Consider the following 14,936-nt stretch of genomic DNA (forward strand, 5'->3'; position numbering starts at 1 on the left):
ACTTTTGCTCTCGATTATACAAATCATGAACTGCTACTACTTTACCGTATCACTTTTCTCTGATTTCTTTTTCAAGTTGACCTTCTCCTTTTTGTCATTACGACCCCTCTATGATGGATTCTTCCCTTAACAGGGTCTTATAAGCTTTCTTATCTACTGCCCCATGGCTCGCTAATTGATTTCACACTTGCATGCGTTCGCTATTCGTATAGAACATGCCGCATCTTCAGTCGTTTCTTCGCTAAACTTTACTTACTTTGTATCACAATTCTTTCTATGTCCTCATTATATCCCGATCATAACCATCTCTATAGAGTGCCACTTCTAAATCTCGTTCGCAAGCCTGCATATAAAATGGAATAAACCTCGTGGAGTAGGCGTACTTAACCTATTATTCTTTCTAATCGGCTCTATTACAATCACCTCATGAGCTGTCTTATCCAGGTATCCACATTCGTTATAACCCTTCGTATTTCATACCCCTGTCTCAATCATGTTGTTACTCTATTTTGCTAATAAACTTGTCGTATCTTACTCGTGCTTATCCATCCAATTAATACTCCCATATCACACTCTATTGGAGTTACCCTTTTCTCTTTGTATGTCATGTTTTAGTACTACTAGTCTCCCTAATTTACTCTAGTATATCTCTTTACCATATCAATATTGATCTCATAATTACTGTTACTATCAATTCAATAACATTTAACTCATCTCTTGTAGTTGTCAATGATACTGCTAACTTAATCCCGTCCTTTCACTTCTTTTTACCCAACACCTTTTTCCCGTTAGGACATATTACAAGCTTACATCCTATCTCCTTTAAATTCTAGGAAAATTTCGGCAATGTTTCCTCTATATTTCTTACTATCCAAAACCTGCACGCAGCAAATACCAACAATGCCTCACAGGGCTAGTATGTATGTACACAATATATCACAGCCACACAGGGCTCCCAATTTCAAGTAAAATACAAGGATGTCGAAACTTACCTCATATATCACACCTCGAGATGTACTTGATCCTTTAGCGATCTGCCCTGTTATGCCTTTCTATTTACTTTCCCTTCCATCCTACAGCTTTGCATTTCAATCATACCTCAATATTCTTACCTTACCCAACATTCATCCTTTTGTGTCGTTGCTTACCTTTGTACTGAGTCATTCAATTTGTTTAGTTCTCAACTTTTAACTGAACTTATCATCAAAAGATGCATTTAATCAATTTCTCTGTTGTACGAGCACTGACTTACCTCTATGACAATCAATTCATTATCATATAAATATATATTTTGATAACATAGCCTCAACGAAGTGACTCACCTCTACAACTTTCAATATCATCCATCACCTTCTTCTGTCGATACCGTTCTTCTGCTGAAATCAAGGGTTAGTATAAGGAACCGCATTTCCTATGACTTGGATCTATCGCACGATCTTAGATATGAAAGAAGAGTAACCATCCTAAATGCCCTGTAGCCTCCTGTTTATAGATGTGGCGCGCAACACACCATAAACAAGACCCTACTAGACACGACTTTGCAGACAACCGTGAGGACGAACTGCTTTTGTTATATCCCGTGTTTTCGCACCTTCGGGAAATTTGGACACAATGGTGATTTGTAAGAATAGACCATGTTTTGATTTTATGAGGTGTGCATGTTGGTACCTATGAAAAAGTAAATAATAATATTAGTGTGGAAATCCGGAAGGAGGCCAAGGGCAAAATTGGAATTTCGGAAATTAGTTTCGGGAATTATAAAACGAGAATTCTAGTGAATTGGGCTCAAAAAAAAAAAAAGAAAAATGAGGCCCATGAGATGTGGTGGCCGGCCAACCATGTTGGCCCAAGCCCATGGAGATTAGTCATGTGATTAATCACATGACCAATTAATATAAGAGGATAATTATGCATGTGATGTCTAGAATTTTCAAGAAAAACAAAGGAAAAATCAAGAAGAAAAGAAAGAAGGCCTTCGGCCATGGAGAGAAAGAGAGAAAAAAAAAAAAGAGAAAAATTCTTGGAGCCTCAACCTTTGATGCAAAAATCTCATCCTTCTTGAATTCTTGACAAGTGAAAGACGCTCTTCGATATGGTATAATTGGTTAAGCAAGAAAACTACGTTTGCGGCAAGTTGGAATTTGGAGAAAAAGGTAAGATTTCTATGTTTTTGTGTTATGGAATAAGTTTGTATGTTATAATGATTGGAATGGAATGAGAATTATGGAAATTTTGTTGTGTGTGTGTATGAGGCCGTGTGGTGTGTGTAAGTATGTGTGGCCGTGTGATGTGTATTGGTGGAGGAAAATGGTTGAATTTGTTTAGTATGTTGATCATGTTATTATAGTCTTATGAAATATATGGAAAAGTATGAAAATTTTGTGTGTTGTAAATATGTGTGTGTGGGCCGTGTGTATCAAGATGAAGGGGAGGACATGAATCAAATTATTTGGTATGTTAATTGTGTTGTTGGAGTCTTGTGATAAAAATGAAAGGCTAATGGCTCTAGTTGACATGAAGAGCTTGTTGTTAAGTGTTATCGGAAAGTATGCGATTTTATATAGTTTATGTAATTATAAGAATTGAGGTTGTAAGATGCTAATAGTGATTATTGTAAATGAGGTTGGAAGACAAAAATGTGTTATGGAAATTTATGTTGAAAAATTAAAAGTTTGGATGCATCATGGCCTTGATGGAAACATTTGCATATTTAGTATATTTTGTGAATATTTTATGGAAATAGTATGAAATGTCTCCGAAGTGTATTTGAATGGTTTTGGATTAGTAAATAAATATGAGAACGTTGACATGAAGTTGGAAGTGTGAAGTCGGAATGGAAACTGTTGCATTAGGTCGGAAAGTTGACTAGTTGTGTTATGTTGTGATTGCTAATGTTATTGATGTTGTTGTGGGGTTGTTGTTGGTTGTTTTGAGCCGAGTTGAATCTCGGGGGTGTTGTATTTATAGGGAAGTGTGCCGAAATTTCGGTAGCCAAATAAAAACCAAAGATTGAAATGTCAACTTGCATGAATAGTAATTGGTAAAGATGACCATTTGCAGATTTTCGACGAAACGGGATTGGAGATTAAGCGAGCATAAGACGTCCGTAAGGTATGTAACGCTTACCTATTCTCCATATGGCATGTCCTAGACCTACTAGGCCGAAAACGGAACCTCGGGACTAATTCTCGCTCCTAGAAATCTGAGTTTGCTTTTGGTTACTATTCATTCAGCGCAATTGAATCAAAAGGCTTGCCTTTGGATAAGAGCGCATAAACCTTTGTATCTTTCGTAAATGGATCCAAATGGCTCCGAAACTTTCTATAGACAACTTTATGGAGCCTAATGTTTGTAAATTGTGTTCGCCGCCTCGGCCCGACCCGAGGTGGGCCCGCAAGTCCCGAGACCTCCCTTATTTGGTTTGTCTGACTCACTTTCGTACGATATGAAAAGAAAGCGTCTGCTTATGACTCTAAGGTCCGTTTGAAATATCTTATTATGTTATTTGAACGCTCATCCCTATGAGCGCTACTACATTTTCCGAAAATAACTTACGATACGTTTTTGAAACAAATTTGATAACTAAAAATTCGAAATTTTGATATATTGGTTCGGATTAACTCGATACCTATTTTGAGCCTCCTGAGGCCAATGTATAAGTATATAACATTATGTGTTGAGTCTTGAGATTTACTCTTAATATGCATATGATTTCTGCACTACTCTGTTCGTGCCGATTATTATGATTTCGTTCGCCGGCCCCGGCCGGTTTTGTGATCGTGCGCTCCGTGACATATTCGGCAAGATGATGTGGTACGGTTTCCGAGGCCTCGCCATAGGGCCGGTTACCGTCTATGGTGTTATGATGTGATATGGCTTCTGTTATGTTTGATGATGTGATGTGTGTGATGTTATGATTTGTTCGGAGCTGTACGGAGATTTGAAAGCTTCGGAGTATGATGTGTTGTGGCACCGAGCGTCGGGGGTGACCACGTTCGAACCTTATGCACGATTTTTATTTGCATTCGCACATTTGCATTCCGCACGGGTTTGGGTCCGTTATCGTATTTGTTCTACGTATCTTCCGGCCCCGATTATGATTTGGATTCCGTACCTTCGCTTTACATACTCGCACTTTTCCGTATTGACCCCCTTCCCCGTGGGGTCGCGTTTCATGCCGCGCAGTGCTGTGCGCTCGGTTGGGTGATTCCCCGGCTTAGGCTACCTATTCTCGCTACTTTGGAGTGCTCCCTCGATCCGGAGCCCACATTTGGCACATATGCTCGCTTTGGATATTCCGTACATTTGCTATCGTTTGGGTACGGCGGGGCCCCGTCCCGTCATATGTTCGTATGTCCGTTCCGTTTGTAGAGGCCTCGTAGTCATGTTTGTGGGTCGTGGGTCCGTCTGGTTGTGTGTGATTCCAGTTTGTCTGTATATGATTCTGATTTGCGTCCTTAAGCGGCCCCGTATACTACTATGGCCGATGTGGCCCATCTGTTTGCTTGGGTGTGTCTGGGCGATGTACATTCCGCCAACTCTGATTCCGATGTGATGTTTGACACGGCGACCGCTTAGGACAGCATTTGTATGATGTCAGTTTTCGATTATCGGCACGAATAATATCTCGTTAAATCCGATCGTGTGGTATTTTGATGATTTGATTTGTAAGTCCGTTCGGGTGCTCGAGTAGGCACCGATCACGGCCCACGGAGCCGGGTCGTGACAAAGTGGTATCGCAGCGGTCACCCTCGGAATGTCTACAGGCCGTGTCTCGTAGAGTCTTGTTTATCGGTGTGCTGTGCACCACATCTATAAACAGGAGGCTACAAGACATTTAGGATGTTACCTTTCTTTGAATCTTAGATCGTGCGATAGAGCCAGCCGCAGGAAATGAATTCCTTTTACTAACTTTTGATTTCAGCTGGGGAACGGTAATGATGTAAGATAGTGTCTGATGATGTCGGAAGCTACACCGTACGCAGGTAAGCAATGGTATGAAGGACGAATGCTGGGTAAGGTATTTGAAGCACGATTGTAACGTAAAGTTGAAAATTGAAAGAGAAAGGAAAAGCCGATGTTTTAATGGTTCTAAATAATGGTGAATGAAACGTTTTCATTGTCAGTGTGCGATTAAGGAGACCGGGATGAAAAGGAATGATATGTATGTGAACGGGAGTGAATTGATGATTGTATAGTTAGAAATATGAACAATTTTTTTAAAGCGGGGGCGGGACCCGCTACGAAAATTTAGAAAGACTTCGACCTGCCCTAAATTACGTGACAAAGGCCGTGTGGGGCAATTGATGTGGTTATATTCGCAATAACGCATCAGAACGCACGAAAGTTTCGAAGTTAAGCGTGCTAAGACCAGAGCAATTCTGGGATGGGTGACCCCTGGGAAGGATATGAAATTTCATAATTATAGGTATAAGAAATGAATGGAAATTTTGGGCAACCTAAAGGAAAAGTAAGGATCCGAGAATGGATTGACTCTGATTACGTTACGAATTATGGCTGTAAGAGATCTAACATGACGAGGTTCGAAAAAGAAAGTGAGTAAGGATATTGGCACAAAGGAAGGATAAGAAATGTGATTAAGCAAAACCTTCGAAAGAGGCCGACAGACGATGCATAAAACCCGGATGTGGGAGTGTGACGAATGAGTTTGTAAATAAGCGAGAAGTGACGGTGCAGAACAAAAAGAAAATTGAGGATTTGGAAAGGAAGCCCCTCTGTAGTAAGGAAAAGAAGAAAGAGCAACGTGGTTCTGAAATCAGCATAAGTTTAAATAAGCATTCGGGGACGTTCGTAGGTAAGATGATGTATATGGATATGTATGATTGTTTCTTGGTGACCATATTAGTCAAAAAAAAAAAAGATACGTGTAGAAAGGATGTTGTTCAGGGATCTTTGACTTACAAATTATGTTGCAATACCTAGATCGGGTTAGAAGAAATTAGGAAAGGGTTCGAATGAGAATTCGAAAACATTGCGAATGGACATGTGGTAATGACCTATTTGCGATAAGACAACGATGGTAAGGATATAAACTCAATTGCGGTAGCCTATTGAATGGCTTGATGAAATAATTCGGGGCACGAAAATTCTAGTGAGTAAGGAAACGTTAGCAAGGGAACTTCCGTAAACCCCGAAGCATTAGTGAAAGGTGGTCTGACTTTGATCGAGATTTTGTATGCCATACTTCTATACCTCCGATTTCGATGAAACTCTGTCTATTATGCCTCTGTATTTTCGAATCCGATTACGCCTCTATCTGATGTATCTCTGTACGTTTGACTCTGATTACGAATCTGTTTGATATACCTCTGTACGCCTAACTCTGGTTACGAATCTGTCCGACGAAGCTCCGTATGTCTGATTCCGATTACGGTCTGTTCGAGATACTTTGGTACGTTTGGCTTTGATTATGAACCTGTTTGATATGACGTCGGAGTATGAATTTGTCTGCTGTGCTTCCGTACGTCCGAATCTGAGTACGTTTTGTCCGATATACTTTTGTACGTCCGATTCTAACGGCAAATTTGTCTAATATATTTCTGTACGTCTGACTCCGATCGCGGATCTGTCTGGTCTACTTCCATACGTCCGACTCTGACTACGGACCTATCCGATAAAGTTCAGTACGTCTGATCCCGATGATGAGTTTGTCCGATATGCTCTTGTGCGTCCGGTTCATATTACGAACCGTTTAAGATAACGTCGACTATGCTTCTGTTTGTCGTACTTTTGTACCTCTGATTCTGGATCTGGCTTTGTCCGATATCCGTCTGATCTTCTGGTTCTGATAAAGATTCTGTTCGTCACATGTCTTATTTAAGATTTTGCAAACCGCTGGACTAAGAGAGATTCCGAACAGCCCTAATACAGTAATATCGAAAAATGATAGAAGGACTTGGAAAGTGAAGGCTCTTACAATTACTTCGATCAAGTGTGAGTATGTAATTGGCAGGAAGGCCTCCCCCGAAGTGTTTGGAAGACCCATAAGGTTGATTTAACATTCGAGGACGAATGTTTTAAAGGGGGGGAGGATGTTATATCCCGTGTTTTCGCACCTTCGGGAAATTTGGACACAATGGTGATTTGTAAGAATAGACCATGTTTTGATTTTATGAGGTGTGCATGTTGGTACCTATGAAAAAGTAAATAATAATATTAGTGTGGAAATCCGGAAGGAGGCCAAGGGCAAAATTGAAATTTCGGAAATTAGTTTCGGGAATTATAAAACGAGAATTCTAGTGAATTGGGCTCAAAAAAAAAAAATAAGAAAAATGAGGCCCATGAGATGTGGTGGCCGGCCAACCATGTTGGCCCAAGCCCATGGAGATTAGTCATGTGATTAATCACATGACCAATTAATATAAGAGGATAATTATGCATGTGATGTCTAGAATTTTCAAGAAAAACAAAGGAAAAATCAAGAAGAAAAAGAAAGAAGGCCTTCGGCCATGGAGAGAAAGAGAGAAAAAAAAAAAGAGAAAAATTCTTGGAGCCTCAACCTTTGATGCAAAAATCTCATCCTTCTTGAATTCTTGACAAGTGAAAGACGCTCTTCGATATGGTATAATTGGTTAAGCAAGAAAACTACGTTTGCGGCAAGTTGGAATTTGGAGAAAAAGGTAAGATTTCTATGTTTTTGTGTTATGGAATAAGTTTGTATGTTATAATGATTGGAATGGAATGAGAATTATGGAAATTTTGTTGTGTGTGTATGAGGCCGTGTGGTGTGTGTAAGTATGTGTGGCCGTGTGATGTGTATTGGTGGAGGAAAATGGTTGAATTTGTTTAGTATGTTGATCATGTTATTATAGTCTTATGAAATATATGGAAAAGTATGAAAATTTTGTGTGTTGTAAATATGTGTGTGTGGGCCGTGTGTATCAAGATGAAGGGGAGGACATGAATCAAATTATTTGGTATGTTAATTGTGTTGTTGGAGTCTTGTGATGAAAATGAAAGGCTAATGGTTCTAGTTGACATGAAGAACTTGTTGTTAAGTGTTATCGGAAAGTATGCGATTTTATATAGTTTATGTAATTATAAGAATTGAGGTTGTAAGATGCTAATAGTGATTATTGTAAATGAGGTTGGAAGACAAAAATGTGTTATGGAAATTTATGTTGAAAAATTAAAAGTTTGGATGCATCATGGCCTTGATGGAAACATTTGCATATTTAGTATATTTTGTGAATATTTTATGGAAATAGTATGAAATGTCTCCGAAGTGTATTTGAATGGTTTTGGATTAGTAAATAAATATGAGAACGTTGACATGAAGTTGGAAGTGTGAAGTCGGAATGGAAACTGTTGCATTAGGTCGGAAAGTTGACTAGTTGTGTTATGTTGTGATTGCTAATGTTATTGATGTTGTTGTGGGGTTGTTGTTGGTTGTTTTGAGCCGAGTTGAATCTCGGGGGTGTTGTATTTATAGGGGAAGTGCTGCCGAAATTTCGGTAGCCAAATAAAAACCAAAGATTGAAATGTCAACTTGCATGAATAGTAATTGGTAAAGATGACCATTTGCAGATTTTTGACGAAACGGGATTGGAGATTAAGCGAGCATAAGACGTCCGTAAGGTATGTAACGCTTACCTATTCTCCATATGGCATGTCCTAGACCTACTAGGCCGAAAACGGAACCTCGGGACTAATTTCGCTCCTAGAAATCGAGTTTGCTTTTGGTTACTATTCATTCGGCGCAATTGAATCAAAATGCTTGCCTTTGGATATAAGAACGCATAAACCTTTGTATCTTTCGTAAATGAATCCAAATGGCTCCGAAACTTTCTATAGACAACTTTATGGAGCCTAATGTTTGTAAATTGTGTTCGCCGCCTCGGCCTGACCCGAGGTGGGCCCGCAAGTCCCGAGACCTCCCTTATTTGGTTTGTCTGACTCACTTTCGTACGATATGAAAAGAAAGCGTCTGCTTATGACTCTAAGGTCCGTTTGAAATATCTTATTATGTTATTTGAACGCTCATCCCTATGAGCGCTACTACATTTTCCGAAAATAACTTACGATACGTTTTTGAAACAAATTTGATAACTAAAAATTCGAAATTTTGATATATTGGTTCGGATTAACTCGATACCTATTTTGAGCCTCCTGAGGCCAATGTATAAGTATATAACATTATGTGTTGAGTCTTGAGATTTACTCTTAATATGCATATGATTTCGCACTACTCGTTCGTGCCGATTATTATGATTTCGTTCGCCGGTACCGGGCCGGTTTTGTGATCGTGCGCTCTGTGACATATTCGGCAGTATGATGTGTTACGGTTTCCGAGGCCTCGCCATAGGGCCGGTTACCGTCTATGGTGTTATGATGTGATATGGCTTCTGTTATGTTTGATGATGTGATGTGTGTGATGTTATGATTTGTTCGGAGCTGTACGGAGATTTGAAAGCTTCACGGAGTATGATGTGTTGTGGCACCGGCGTCGGGGGGTGACCACGTTCCCGAACCTTATGCACGATTTTTATTTGCATTCTCGCACATTTGCATTCCGCATGTGTTTGGGTCCGTTACTTCGTATTTGTTGTTACGTATCTTCTATTTGATTATGATTTGGATTACTGTACCTTCTGCTTTACATACTCAGTACTTTTCCGTATTGACCCCCTTCCTGTGGGGGCTGCGTTTCATGCCGCGCAGGTACAGGCGCTCGGTTGGGTGATTCCCCGGTTTAGGCTACCTATTCTGCTACTTTGGAGTGCTCCCCTCGATCCGGAGCCCACATTTGGTACATATGCTCTGCTTTGGATATTCTGTACATTTGCTCTTTTGTTTGGGTACGGCGGGGCCCGTCCCGTCATATGTTCGTATGTCCGTTCGTTTGTAGAGGCTCGTAGTCATGTTTGTGGGTCGTGGGTCCGGTCTGGTTGTGTGTGATTCCGCCTTGTCCGTATATGATTTCGATTTGCGTCCTTAAGCGGCCCCGTATACTACTATGGCCGATGTGGCGCTTGCTTGGGTGTGTCCGGGCGATGTACATTCCGCCAACTCGATTCCGATGTGATGTTTGACACGGCGACCGCTTAGGACACATTTGTATGATGTCCGATTATCGGTACGATGTCGTTAAATCCGATCGTGTGGTATTTTGATGATTTGATTTTCCGCCACGCCCACTTTGATTCCGATGTGATACCACTTTGACACGATAAGGCATGCGGGCACCCGACCCCTCAGAGCCGAGCGAACCCGCTAGTTCTCATTATACTCATAGTCTTACCGGACTCTTAATCGTGAAATGATGTGCAAAATGAAGGCCTTTCAAAACATTCTTTTTATCTTTTCTTAACTCAAGTAAAAAGCCGTAATAGTATGAATCCGTAAAGAAATGCATAATGCTACATCGGCTTGCGTTACAAGGCTAATCGTACCGTATACATGACTCAAATCTGCAAAAGTCTCTAACATAAGATATGATATCAAAACCTAAGTTGGGACAGGACCCCAACATACCCATAATGTGCGTGACTCAGCTCATGAGAACATACTCCGACGCGGTATCACTCCGAACCGAATGGAGTCTACCAATCCAGCTAACAGCCTGGAACATCCTATAGTCAAACTCCTGGACAACTTTCCTGCAAAGCAATATGGGGCTGTGTGGCATGAAACACAGCGCCCCCAGGCAAAGGGACGTCAGTACGGATAATGTACTGAGTATGTAAAGCATAATCAATAGCATAATGAAAGCATATGAAATAACATAGTATGGACGAGTTATGAAATGAGAGAGAGCTAGGTATACCTCTAGCGGTGCTCGTTATACTTATTATCCTCTTTCTACTAGGAAACTTCCTTTTCATACATTTGATACATAGTAGTATCATACCCGACCATCTAAGTTTGGTGTCTTACGTACCCAGCCATAATAAAGCTTGGTGTTATACGTACCTGGCCCTACCAAGGCTCAGTGGTATTCGTACCTAGCCCTACCAAGGCTCAGTGTTATACGTACCCAACTGCAGTGGTGTGCGCGCAATAGATATCATACCCGGCCATATAGGCTCTGTGTCACAACATAGCATTCATACTTTTATAACATACATATGTATCCGAGAGAAAAATTTCGACACTATCGGGGTGACACAAAGTCTATAAACTCCCGACTTCAATTATTGAATCACCATCATCTTTATCATCATCACTATTATCATCGTCATCATTATCATCATCACCATTATCGTCGTCATTATTATCGTTATCACTATTATCGTCTTCATTATTATCATTATCACTATTAACATCATCATCATTATCGTTATCACTATTATCGTCGTCATCATTATCATCATCACTATTATTGTCATCGTTCTCGTAACATATCTTTTACCTTTATCTCATATGAAGCCCTTTATGAACATAGACTCATAATTTTCCGGAATGTAAGAAAGTTATGGAAAAATAGGAAGATCTATGCCATCGGAGTCATGCTTTAGAAGGAAAGAACTAGCCTTACATACCTTTTCGTTTAGCTATTCTATCGCTTGATCGTTCCCCTTCAATGCTTACGTCTCTACCTTCAAGAGAGTTCGTATTAACATTAGCTAATCGATCACATGAACACGCTCAACTAAAACTAGAGAGAATTGGGCAGCATTTCCTTTGTTTATATGACTTTCCTCACATCATATATCAACTCCCAAACATCTATAATAACATTCACAGTATCATAACCAACAATCTTCGTTTACTCTACATTATCCACATTTCACAATTTCACTTCAATTCCTCCATAATCATGGTCATAGTTCACTATTACGTTTACTCACATTTAATGCTTATCCCATGTCCTTAATATCATTTATAACATAATCATAATCACAACATATCAAGAATCATGACTCATCCCAAGCTACTACTCAAAATCTCATTATTCTCATCTTTGTAACCCATTTTCTATCTCCTTTCATAATCTAAGTCTTTCAACCTCTCAATATCTTAAACAACATGGAATGATCATAAAACTTATCTTAGATAGTGTAGGAATGAGCTTTTAGTGGAAATACTTCACTTGAGCCAAAACCCTAGATCACTTCCAATGGAGTTTCTTGACTTGGATGAACTCCAATGAGTTTCTTACACTTGGTTTTCTTGGTTTGATGAAGTTGATCATAAATTTCTCTTGGATTCTTGTGGGAGAAGTGTGGAGAACTTTCTAGAGAGTTCTTGAAGTGTTGGGTGAAAAATGAAATAAATGGAATGAGGTTTAAGTCCTTATATAAATTTTAAAGCTGTCCCGACTCAGTTCTACGGACCAACATACGGTCCGTATCTTTTATACTGGCCGTATGTCTGGCCATAGATTTGGTCCAGTGGAAGTCCCATTCTGGGCAGAACATACGGCCTAACATAAGGCCAGTATGTTTTATACGACCAGTATGTTGGGTCGTATAATGCCCAGTTTTTCCGAAGTCTTTCTCGTCGACTCGTTTGATCTCCAATCCTTATGAAACCTTCTTAACACTTGTTTAACACCTCATTAGCAATCTAAGGGATATTATAACTCTTCTCCAAGACATCATTAAGTCATCATTAATTCGATACTCATAAATCTTATCCGACACATAACGTATACCTTGCTTTTCGTGGCAACTCTCTTCTCTTACCTCAATGTCTTTAAAATCTCAATTAGGATCATCAAATGCTATTTCTTACTTATTGAAACATCGTATACTTCGTGCCCTTCGTTAGTCTATCCACTGTGCATCAATAACAAAAAATTCGAGGTGTAACAGTTATCATGGCAGACCTAATGGCCTACCTATGCTTACGATTACACTATGGATATATGTCTAGTGGTACTCGGCAAGTAAGGCTCGGTGCCCATCATGGCTCTCCAGGTTGGGTTGTGAGAAAAGTGGTATCAGAGCAGGTCTGTCCTAGGGCTGTCTACAAGCCATGTCTAGTATAGTCTTGTTTATAGGTGTGTTGCATGCAAGACTTATAAACAAGAGGCTACAGGGCATTTAGAATGGTTATCCTTCCCTTCATGTTCTAGATCATGCGATAGAACTGAGTCATAAGGAATGAAATTCTTAACCCTAACCTTTGTTTGTTTTATAGTTGGGAGATGACTTCTTCTAGAAAGTCTACAGATGATCTGAAGGCTAAGATGCTAACGGGAATGGAAGTGAGTTACTCCGTGGAGGAGGACTCATATGAGATTATCCTCTCTATGGAGACGGACCCATCCGAGATTATGCCCTCTATCGAGACAGATTCGTCTAAGATTAGAGATGAGTCATCGTTATGGGTATCTCCGATTAGAGGAGCTAGGAAGAGCTCCCATATCACCAGTTCCACCTGTGACCCCAGCTGAACAGTAGGTAAGGAAAGCAATGCAGATTCTGACACAATTGGTTGATTCCCAGACCTCGTATCATGATAGAGCATTGAAGGATGTGGGGTCCTATGAGGAATTGAGAAATCCGCAATCTTGGGAGTCTGTTAATCAAGACTCACCAACATCTATAGGACATGACATAGACGAGGTTAGTGGTCAGACCAAGAGGGTCAGAATAGTGGATACTTTTATAGGATACCTGAGCGGCAACATGCCGCATATAGAAACGCAGCAAGCTGGACAACTCCCCCAGCCTATACTAGAGTGGTCTGTGCTAGATTAGGGCTCCCGGTTAGGGCCATGGAAAGGTTCATATGTATCGGGATCCCAGGCCCAGGATGATGTAGGTCAAGTAAGGCCAAACTATAGCAAGTGCGGACGAGCTCGTAAAGGCCTTGTCTTATAAGTGATGGAAGTTGCTTTTGGTGCAAAAGTCAGTGGCACCAAGTTTGGAAATATCCTAGGCTACACCAAAGGAAAAAGGTTAGGGGCAGAGGGAGAGCCCCAGGTTCTAGTACAACAAGAGGGTGAATGATGATCTGGGTGCCACCCCTACCTGAATGAGAACCCCCTCTAACACTCTGGGAACCATCTCTCGATGGCTGACTAGCTAACCTCAGAGTAGAAACCTAAGAACTGGGGTGTGAACCAACCTATCGAGCTCTGGGGCAATCCGGTACATCGCCCAACCCCGACCACATCAAAAGATCTACCACGGGCCGCCGTGGCGAGGAAGAACCGGAATAACCACCATGACCACCTGGCCGAGAATACGATGATTGAGAGCTTTGCCCCGGACTATGTCCACCACTACGACCCAAAGTACCACCCTAAGAAGGCTGGATAGCTACCTGGACTGGCCGACTGAACTGAGGATGATGGCCTCTACTATGGTGATCACGACCTCCAGAAAAGGAACCTCTAAAACCTCCCGAAGAACGAGGCCTCTTCCTAGATCTATCCCTAAACTCTTGGTGCCTAAGGGTCTCCATACCCCGCGCAGCATCAACAACACCCTGAAAATCCTTGCCTAAAGAGACAGCAAACATTGCACCAACCTTGAGATGATACGATAAACCTCGAATGAAGTTGCGGATCCTCTCCGCCTCATCAGGTAGAATAGTCAAGGCAAGACGGGACAAGGGATGAAACTCCATCGTGTACTCAGTAACAATCATAGATCCCTGCTCAAGATTGTCAAACCCCTCACGCCTCTCCTCACCCAAGCTGAAAGGGACCCACTTCTCTAAGAAGACTCTTGAAAACTCCTCCCAAGTGAGCGGAGGTGATCCAACGAGTCTAGTCTCTAAGAATGCCCTCCACTATTACTTGGCAAGGTCAATCATCTGCATCACCACAAACCCCACACCATTGGACTCCACTAATCCAAGGGTGTCCAATCTCTCATGGTAACTAACTAAGAACACATAAGTATCAGCATCTGGATGTCCATCATAAGTCTTCGGCTTCATCTTGTCAAACTTGTCCCACCTCATCTGCTCATCAACAGTCATAGTATGTTGAACTGCCCCCCCCCCCCCCCCCCCCATAC

Source organism: Lycium ferocissimum, chromosome 5 (assembly GCF_029784015.1).
Source record: "Lycium ferocissimum isolate CSIRO_LF1 chromosome 5, AGI_CSIRO_Lferr_CH_V1, whole genome shotgun sequence".
Taxonomy (NCBI): domain Eukaryota; kingdom Viridiplantae; phylum Streptophyta; class Magnoliopsida; order Solanales; family Solanaceae; genus Lycium; species Lycium ferocissimum.